Here is a 10,864-nt window from a genome sequence, read left to right as displayed (position 1 = left end):
TTATCTTCATCTCATTTAGGTCTTTTTCTGGAGATTCCTCTTTTTCTTTAATGTAGTGATTATTTCTTGGTATCCCCATTTTAGTTGTCTCTTTGTGTTTGTTCCTATGTATTAGATATACCTGCTGTGATTATCAGTCTCCATGGGGTGGCCTTTTGTAGTAAATGTCATGTGAGATCCATTGGTGCATTCTCCTTGAACTCCTAAGCTTGATGCTCTAGCAGTGACCCTTTTGTTGATTATTTGGGCTCTCCTGTTGTAATTGAGTCTTGATTTTTGTTGTCATGGACGGGATCTCTTTTCAGGCTGACTAGTTGTGAGTCTCAGTCCCAACCATGTCATGTGAGCTGTTGTACAGGCGCTGACAGGGCAAAATAACACAAAACAAAATACACAGGAAACAAACAAATCATACAAAAGATCCAGAAAACAATAGCAAAAATATCCACAAAAGAAAAGAGAATTAGGAAAGAGAACAAGAATAATGAACCGAAAAGAAAGAAAAAGATAATAATACCAATAATAAAGTAAAATAACAAGAATACTAGAAGAAAAAAGGGACAGAAAAAATATTCTGAAAAGAGAGAAGGGAGAGAAAAATATGAGTAAAAAGTATAAATAAGAAAATGGGAAAAAACGACAAGAAGAAAGAAAGAGAAAAATGAGAAGGTAAAAAGAAAAGAAAGAGGTAAATAAAAAGGAAGAATAGGAAAAAAAGAAAAAATAGAATAAGAAAAAGAAGGAAGCAAAAAAGAGATATAAAAGAAACAAGAGTGAAAAGAGAAAAAAATTAATATTGAAGCAATAAAAAATAAAATATTGAGAAAAAAGAAAACAAAACAAACAAAAACCAACCAAGTGAAGTTCATCTGATCAGATTTCAGTGCCTGCGAGGGGTCCTGCTTTTATGCTGCTGGAAGGTAATTGTCTTGCATGCTGATTTTAGGCCTCCCAGGCGGTAGTTTTGTGCAAGGCAATGTCAGAAGCTGTCAAGTTTGGCTTTTGGTGTCCTGTTCAAAGCTATAAGCGATATTGTGGCTGCTTTCCCTGGACCTGTCTGCCCTTTGTGAGAATAAACAAATCATCTTTTCTGTCAAAGAACAGTTTAGACAGCTGCCAATTTGGACTCCGTAACTTGGCAGCCGCCATTGTGGCCACATGGCTTGCAGCTCCCCTGGGGGTCACCATCTTAAAACAGCAAAGGCCAGCCCCTCCCCTTGAATTAGCCAATCGCGAAAGACTGTGCATCTGAGCTCCAATCACGAGTAAGCAACAGGTCACATGCATCAGGGATTATAAAGCCTAGCAGACCACCTGCTCAGTGTGCATGTGCTTCCCCAACATGTGCGTGCACCCTTCTACATAGAAGTAAAGATCTTTGCCTGCTGCCTGGCTCCCGAGTATGTTTTGTGTTCTACCAGGACCCCTGACTCGGGGGGCTCGCCTTATTTCTTACACCGTGGGAGGGACAAGCAGAGCTCCTAGGTTAGTGTTTAGCAGCACTGGGCCCTATGGCAGGTGGAGGGTGTGTACCCAGACTATTTCCCTGACCTTGGCAGGGCAGAGACCCTCTTAGGTAGGCTGTTGGGTCTCCTGGAAGCCAAGAGATTCTCTCAGCTCTCCCATGAGAAGGAAGTGCCAGCCAGGTTCCCAGGGATGAGGGGGGATGTCTCTGCCCCACAGCCAGCCACTGACGTTGCCTGAGACTGCTGCTCCCTGAGGTTGCGGCCTCCTCAGTTGGGTTCATGGTGCAGGGTCTGGCTAGCGGGATTCCAGAAAGTGGGGCGAGCAGGATTCCTTAGGGTGAGGTGAGCTGTATGCTGGGGGGCAGGGTATTTGCCTTTCCCCAGGCTTCAGCTGTTGGGAGGGGCTTTTATCTCTTAGGAGAAGTGGCTGCTGCTATATGTGGGGGATGACTCAGCACAGGTATCCTGGCAGCTGTCCTCCTGCCACTCTCCCCAACTCCCTCCACCCAGTCTCTCCTCAGTCTGGGAATGAAAATCCGGTGGGGCGTTGCGGGGGAGGGAGGTGACACTCTGAAAAAAGTGGCTTTGCCTCCCAACAGCTCTCCTCTCTGGCTCCCAGAAGCCTCACCGCAGCTGGTCGGTGAATGAGCAGCTGTTGCCCACTCTGGCTGTGCGGGCTGGGGTGCCCTTCTGGGGGTCCCAGCCCCTCTCCTCTCCAGGGGAACCCTCCTCACCCTTGGCCCTTTGCTCCTAGGAGCTCAGACAGTGCTTCTCCCATCATCACCCCTCATACCAGTCTCGAGGTGGTTTCTTCCTTGTTTAAAGTCTCCTCTTCAGCCAGTCTCCAGCTGGCATTTCAGGGTGAATATTTCCCAGTTTAGTTCTAATTCCAGTTAGATTCTGGGAGGAGGTGGGAGAAATATCCACGTACTCTGACGCCACCCCCCCCCCCCCATCAATGCTTTTAGATATGATTCCATTAAGTTTCCTGATGCAAACAGAACCTCTTTTCTCCTCTGAGGGGCCATTGTTTGTTACGCCTGGAAGGTCTTGGGCATTTTCTGCAGTTTATTTTCTGCTTTCTATTTCCATCATGGGCATGAGAAACTGTCATTTTCAGGAAGAAAAAACAATGAGAGAAAAAGACATTTTCTAATGTGCTGAATTTTGCTGAAGAATATTTACCTTAAGTCCAACTGAAACTGTATACACATGATAAAACAGATCCTAATAAATACTCAACTATTCTATTTTCAACCAAATAAAACCATTCTTATATTGATAGTCATGATCAATTATAAAGTGTTATTTATGATCAACAGAAGGGGAATGTAAATAAAATGCAGACTCAACTTCCTTAGATGTTTCTTTATGGTAGAAGACAAAACACATATAGTTAAATACATTTAACCATTAATATCAGAAACCAAAATATAGCAAGGGCACCCATATTTAATTACCAAAAACAAGCCACACAAGAATTGAAAGAAAATGGTAAGATTATACCAGTGATGGGAACAAGTAATACTAGAAACAAAATCTTTATTAGTAGTTGAGTTTGAAAAGTATGACAGTAAAAGGAATAAAGAATGAGACTAATACATATTTTAGGTGGTTTACACTTTGACTCCATTGTTTAAGAACTTTTAATTCTCTCTATTGTGCTGTTTCTTTGTCTCCGCATTTTGTTATGCTTCCTTGGTGCACCCCCTAGTGGTCTTTGTTCGAAGTCTTATAGTTAAACCTTGATTGTTGGCGGCTCTCAGTCCTGTCCCCAGGGGCTCTGCCTCTCTGAGTCCCAGCACCCGCTGCAAAGCTCGGAGAGAAAGCTGCACTCGCTCTGACCGAAGCCAGACAGTCCCGTTTGAGTCTGGGTCCCTAAAGACTCACCTGTATCTGGAGCTCAGAGTCTGCGACTCCCTCCCGATTGAAAACGCCAACCGCGCCCTCCGCCGCCAGCCCGCTCTGCGCACTCCGCACCTCAGAACCTGACCTCAGCACTGCGCCTCCTCTGAGTGTCCGTGTGCGTTTCTCTTTCCTCCTAGTTGTAGGACTTCCACTCAGCCAGCGTTCCTGTGGTTCTGGGTGATGTCCCTTCCGTCTTTTAGTTTCACTTTTGAAGTAGTTGTTCAAAGCAGCAAACTCCAGTGTTAACCTATGCCGCCATCTTGGTTCTCCTCTCTATTGTGTACATAAGATCAAATTCAAAGCCCATTAGGTATTATGACCTTTTATGATATAGCACTTTACTAATCTAGTGATATTCTTCTCTGCTTTTTTTCTATTTTCCATTTCTTACTAATACTACATAAACACATATAGACATTTCCCCCAACATACAGGCTATCTGACTCAAGCCATAAGCCCACTCAAATTTCATCTTTCATCACTTTGATCCGCATTAATTTCTCAGCTCTCTGCATGCATAGGTTATATGTAATGTGTGTAGTTTTACATGATGATGGTGTTCTCTAATTACTTAAGATTTCTCTAGTATGATTGTAATCTCATGGATCTTGTCATCTGCCTACTTTCGGCCCTCACAAAGTACCTTAGCTAATGACTATGTATTAAATAAACTAGGGGCCCGGTGCACGAAATTCGTGCACTGGGTGTGTGTGGGGGGGGAGTGTCCCTCAGCCCAGCCTGCCCCCTCTCACATACTGGGAGCCCTCAGGCGTTGACCCCCATCACCCTCCAATCGCAGGATCGGCCCCTTGCCCAGGCCTGACGCCTCTGGCCTAGGCATCCGCCCCGGGCAGCGGGGACCCGCAGCTGCAGCGGCCCCGCGAACGTGGGCTTCGCTTTAGGCCCAGGCAAGGGGCCCCTAGCTCCTGGGACTGCCAGCTTCGACCATGCCCAGCTCCCATCGCTGGCTCCACCCCACTTCCTGCTATCACTGGCCAGGGCGGAAAAGGCGCCTGATTCTCCGATCATGGCTGGGGGGCAGGGCAAAGGCGGCCCCAGGGCCGCCTTTGCCCTGCCCCCCAGCTCTTAGCTCCCCCCTGGGTTTCCGATCACTGTCAGTGACAGGGGGCTTCTTCCTGCTTTCCCTTTCGCCTCCCTGCATTGTGCCTACATATGCAAATTAACCGCCATCTTGTTGGCAGTTAACTGCCAATCTTAGTTGGCAGTTAACTGCCAATCTTAGTTGGCAGTTAACTGCCAATCTTAGTTGGCAGTTAATTTGCATATAGCCCTGATTAGCCAATGAAAAGGGTAGCTCGTACGCCAATTACCATTTTTCTCTTTTATTAGTGTTGATGCTTAAAAAGTAGAAATATTATTTACATGTAAGGTTTACTGTATATGTGGTTTACTTATTTTAGAAATTTTTTATTATAAATTTTGCCTTATCCCAGTTGAGATGTTATCTCAAATATTATTTCCAAAACAGGCATAGAAAGAGAGAAACTCTGTAATCAAAATCTAGATAATTCTGCCATTTCCTTTTTAAATGAGTATACTACTAATTTTTTTTTCAATGACCAGGGCATGGACAGCCCATAATCACTTTTGAATGCAGGGGTATACTACTAATTTTTTAAGGACAAATGAACTTTAACATTTTCTGAAATGGTGAAGAATTTTGAACTATTCACACTTTCTCACTGGGCTTTCTTCTGAGCAGTTTCAGACAAATGGCCTACATAATCAGAAAGGCTATATGTTTTATTTATAATAGATCTGCAATCCTATCTAATAAAAGACAAATAGAGTAATTAACCATACCTCCGATATGCTTCCCATTGGCTAATCAGGGCGATATGCAAATTAACTGCCAACCAAGATAGCCGCCGGCAGCCACGCAGCTGAAGTGAACAGGAGGCTTGCTTGCTCCAGTGATGGAGGAAGCCAAGGTTCCCCACTTGCCGTGGCCCGGCTCTGAGCTCCGAAAGGAACAGCTCCGAAAGCAACTATGTTTCAATTATAGAAGCTAAACAACCCCAGATACCTGCTTTCAGCCAGCTGAGGTCTCAGAGCTGGAGCTGCAACAGTGTTTTAATTATAGAAGCCAAACAAAACCCAGATACCTGCTTTCAGCAGCCGAGGCCTCAAACTGGAGCTGGGCCTCAGAGCTGGAGCTGGCTCTCAGCTCCAGTGACAGCCATAGAAGGTAAATAAATACCAGAATTAAAAAAAAAAGGAGAGGTTGGGAGCTTCAGTCGCCCACCAGCCTGAAAACGGCCCTCAGCCCCTCACCCAGACTGACCAGGCACCCCAGTGGAGACCCCCACCCTGAAGGGGCTGCGACCAGATGCAAACAGCCATCAGCCCCTCATCCAGGCTGGCCAGGCACCCAAGCGGGACCCCCACCCTGATCCGGGACACACTTCAGGGCAAACCAGCCAGCCCCCACCCATGCACCAGGCCTCTATCCTATATAGTAAAAGGTTAGTACGCAAACTGACCCTAACAGCAGAAAGACTGGGAATGACTGGTCACTATGGCACACACTGACCACCAGGGGGCAGATGCTCAATGCAGGAGCTGCCCTCTGGTGGTCAGTGTGCTCCCACAGGGGGAGCTCTGCTCAGCCACAAGCCCGGCTGATGGCTGCCAGTACAGCGGTGGTGGTGGGAGCCTCTCCTGCCTCCTCAGCAGCACTAAGGATGTCCGACTGCAGTTTAGGCCTGCTCCCCGCTGGCAAGTGGACATCCCCCGAGGGCTGCTGGGCTGCCAGAGGGATGTCTGATTGCCAGCTTAGGCCCAATCCCCCGGGGAGCAGGCCTAAGCCAGCAAGTGGTCATCCCCCGAGGGGTCCCAGACTGTGAGAGGGCACAGGCCAGGCTGAGGGACCCCTATGCCGAGTGCACAAATTTTTGTGCACCAGGCCTCTAGTTTTAATTTAAATAGGTAGAGTATTCAAAAAATTTTAAGATGTTATTTTGAAACATTCTTCACTTTTGACGATATTCATAGGTGGGTACTAAACAAGGATAGCTCTTAATTTATGTTTTAGTAAGCACTTACATTAAAAATTTTATTTAAGCCGAAACCGGTTTGGCTCAGTGGATGGAGCATCGGCCTGCGGACTGAAAGGTCCCAGGTTCGATTCCAATCAAGGGCATGTACCTTGGCTGTGGGCACATCCCCAGTGGGAGATGTGCAGGAGGCGGCTGATCGATGTTTCTCTCTCATCGATGTTTCTAACTCTCTATCTTTCTCCCTTCCTCTCTGTGAAAAATCAATAAAATATATTTTAAAAAAATTTATTTAAAAATTAAACTGGTGGAATTTTTTAAAAGAGGCACACTAATACATTTTACATTACTAAGGACAAGATCAAGAGTTAGGATTATCAAGTGTAAATCAGCAATTTTAATATCAGTATATTTTCCCAATAATTAAAATAAATTTGTAAAATGTACTATTAAAGTAACCCAATTTTTATCAGATGATTACAATCATTGATCGGCTGCCTCTTGCACGCCCCCCACCCGGGAGGCACGTGCCCCTGATCAGAATCGAACTCGCATCCTTCAGTCTGCAGACCAACGCTCTATCCATGGAGCCAAGTTGGCTAGGGCCAGGGTGGTGCTATCAAAACATATCCTAATGATACCATGTCGTCCCGGCGACTCTGTTCAATACCAAGATGTGCGTTGATGCTAGCATATCGGGCAGTGCCAGTGAGATCTGTATCTTCTCTGTGTGGTATGTGTCGCCTTGTCCTGTTGTCTCTGTGCTTTTTGGCCAAACCAAAATCAATAAGGAAGCAACTTATTACAGTGACGCCCAATGCCCAAGAAGTTGTCTGGTTTCATGCCTCTGTGTATAAAATTCTTCGTATGCACATATTCCATTCTACTGACCATCTGGTCAGCGGACATAGGAGTTTTCATTGTGAACCTCCTTGCGCAGAAATTGGAGAGGTCTTCCAGGCCGGGTCCCAGGAGACCCAGGACTAGCACATGGCGGTCTTTTTCCTGCCCACCTGTGGGGGATGCCCACCCCGCCCGAAGAATCTTAGGGAGTTTGCTCTCCTACAGCAACTGCGGGGGCCTGGCCTTCTGAGCCTCCAGCGTCACTGCCACCTCCGGCCATGGGTGATGCTGATCGCCAGTAAATGTCCCCGGAGGAGCCCGACGCGATCTTCCGCACCAGTTTGTATTTCCCTCCGACAAGGAACGCGGCCTTGGAGCCGCTGCTGCTCGCCATCGTGGGAGACGGAGGGGGAGGCTGGGGCCCAGCCCGGACACCTCGGGGAGGAGGACGCGGGCCCCTGGGCTGGTCCCGGGAGCAGGGCGGCTTCTGGCCTCACGGGGCCCCGAATCCGCCCAAGGGGACCCCATCACCGCCGTTGTGTCAGGTGCCTTTGTGCTCAGCTGCAGTTTAGGGGCGTTCTCGGGGCTCCCAGGCTGGGCCGCTTGTGTCCGGCGGCCGCCACCGCCTCGCTTTGGGGCCACGTCGCGGGCTGGAAACGGGGCGCGGTGAGTTAGGGCGGGGATACCGCTGCCACCGCCGCCGCAGGCTCCAGCCAACGCAAAATCGGCCACCCTTACTTTTAAATCTTAATGACTGAAGAAAATAGCATCATGCCACAGTTTGTACCCAAAACAACTGATTTCCCAAGGCAGGGAAGCTGATGATGCTCTATCCCACCAAATCAAGATTGGATACTGGGCACCTTAACGTCAATAAAATACCAGTTATATCACAAGACTGCGTGTCACTGCTAGAGGGCGAGACCATCGGCTTCTACGCTTATAGTAGGTCCTTCTATAGGCCTGTGCAGTGATTCAGTCAAGTCACTTTGCCGGCCATCTCCCCAGGCTTCTGATAAAAATCAAGTTTCACCAACATAACAGAAGCATTCATCTATTAGGGCTGTGTGATTTGGTATAGTCTGCTCTTAGTAGGAAGATAATAAATTATTGGTTAGCATCGTGGGTTGTTCTTGGTTTTTGTTTTTGTTTTGTTTTTATCCTCTACCGAGGATACGTTTTTATTGATTTTAGGGAAGAGAGAGAAAAACATTAATCAGTTGCCTCCCATACATGCCCCAACCGCAAGATCAAACCCACAACCTGGGTATGTACCATAACCAGGAATTGAACTGGCAACCTTATGGTGTAAGGGAAGACTCTCCAACCACCTGAGCCACACTGGCCAGGGCTGATCAGCATTGGTTTTTAAATTGCAAGGAAAGGCGCCAAAAATGAAGGACAACATGGATTTCTTTTTTTAGCTTAGAAATATCTGCCCAAAGCCACCTTTTCCATAAATATGGACAGCGCTGGCCAGGTGTAGAAGAGAAACAGACCGGTGGCTGGAATGGATTCATTGAGAATAGTTTGTGGTACAATACTATGGATCTGGGGGGACTGAGAGTAACCCACTGGTAGCTTCGGTCCTATTCAGTAGATAAGTAAGTTTTAATTTTTGAAATTTTACCCAGGCAACACTGCAATGGGAGTAAAATGAGGGAGAATCTGGCCTCTTTGGGAAAAAGGAAGAAATTTACAAACACCCGTTATTTCTCTAGAGCTAGTTTACCTTGCCACTCCACAATTCACCTACCACCCTTTCATAAAGGGCCTAAAGGCTAATAATACCAGCCTGACTCCATCATGTAAATGCCAGCAATAATAGGAAATGCTTTTCTGGGTCAAGCGACTCAAATGGCTGTTTTGAATGATATGACTAATGCAAACATTTCTCTATTGATTTTATTATTTTTAAAAATATGTATTCTGTACAAATTTGTATTGCTTTTAGCTTGAATTTCTGTATTATTTTAAAACTTTTAGTAAGCATGATTTTTTAAAAATTCAGATACAATTACACTACATTCACTTTAAAAGAAGTCAAATTAAAAACACAATTTCTAATGAACAAAATAAACTGACAGACAAAATAGATCAAGAGACATATAAGCATGGAACAGACTCATAAACCTCAAAGGGAAGGCACGGGAGGGTGAGAAGATATCAACCAAAGAACTTGTATGCATATATGCATAACCCATGGATACAGAAAATAGGGTGGTGAAGGGCTGGCCGGGGGGGAGGGGGGGGGCAGGTGCCGGCTAGAAGAGGTCAATGGGGGAAACAGGGGAACATATGTAATACTTTCAACAATAAAAAAAAAATTTTTAATGCAATTTTCTAGTTCTCCTAGTCATTGTACAGACCTGAAATTGCTAGGTGCTTCCTCTTTGTAAAGGATATGCCATAAAATTAAGATTTTCAAGGTTATTGTGGTATAAGGGGTTTGAATAAATCCATTTGTGAATATATGCCCACAGAAGAGCAAATTAGGGGCCACAAACCAAGGCTGCCCACCTCAAGCTGCCCTCAGAAGGCCAATTATTCAACCAAAGTAATAGAAGAGAAAACACAAAACAAAGGTTGTGATTCCTGCTAATGCAATAAATGGCACCCTGGGATGAAAAATACAAACAGCTGTTTTCAGTCTATGGAAATAAAAAGGCATTTTTTAGGCATAAATGCCACATAATGGATGAGTTAATAAGAATCCTGAGTCTGAAAAGGTCTGAAGAGGGCAGACCTAATCATGTCTAAGCTTATGAGTCTGATTAATATTCCTAGGCAATAATATCACAACAGATTGAATTCTTATTATAGCACATCACATTGCTTCAGTGAAATAACGGAATTACAAAATCATTGGCTAGAGAGAAATTTCAAAGAAGCAGTATTTTCTTAGTCATCCTGGAAGCCTTCTCTGAAAGTGTTTGTGTATTCCAGTTTTGTTTATTCGCATAGAAAAATAATTCTTATGGGGAAAAATGTTAAGTAACATATTCATAGGTACCATGTGGCCAAAAATGTATGTGTGTGTTATTTATATTTTAAAATTTTTAAGTTGGTTATATTGGCACATTTTAGAAAGAAAACCAGAAAATGTTTTTCTAATGATCATAACATGACAAATATTGTAGTTCTGAGAGTAAGACAACCTGAATTCTAATTCTGCCACTGCCACTAACTTACCAAGTGACTCAGATGATTAATAATTGTTTTATCAATTGGTCCAATTGGACCTGCGGGGGAAGGGGGGCCATAGTGGAGAGAGGTCCAATCTTTCCAGATCTCAGTTTCATTGTTCTTAAAACAGCCTCTGAGAAAAACTCCTCATCTGACACTCAGCAAGCTTTCTTAGTGCTTCAACCATGTTTTTTTTTTACTCTATAAGACTGACATGATGACACTTTAATTTATATACACTGCATTATTTCTTTCAACTAATTTATTATTTTTTTATTGTTGACTCTATTACAGATGTCCCCCAGTAGCCCTGTTGTCTCTCTCCACTATGGCACCTTGTATTTAGTATTTAAGTACGTTCATGACTCTCCTGCCTTAAATAAAGGAGAAAACCCCTTTTGATTTCACATCTCCTTCAAGTCACCACACCTTCTCTTCACACAC

At 45.0% G+C, this 10,864-nt stretch overlaps 1 pseudogene; it reads right to left on the bottom strand.

Moving 5' to 3' along the window:
- Positions 1–6,990: 6,990 nt before the first annotated feature.
- Positions 6,991–7,713, bottom strand: LOC132211258 (casein kinase I-like; annotated as a pseudogene).
- Between the last annotated feature and the right edge of the window lie 3,151 nt (positions 7,714–10,864).

The sequence above is a fragment of the Myotis daubentonii genome, chromosome 10, assembly GCF_963259705.1.
Source record: "Myotis daubentonii chromosome 10, mMyoDau2.1, whole genome shotgun sequence".
NCBI classification, from domain to species: Eukaryota; Metazoa; Chordata; class Mammalia; order Chiroptera; family Vespertilionidae; genus Myotis; species Myotis daubentonii.
Note: the sequence above shows the minus strand (reverse complement) of the source record. Positions and strands in the feature narration are given on the sequence as shown.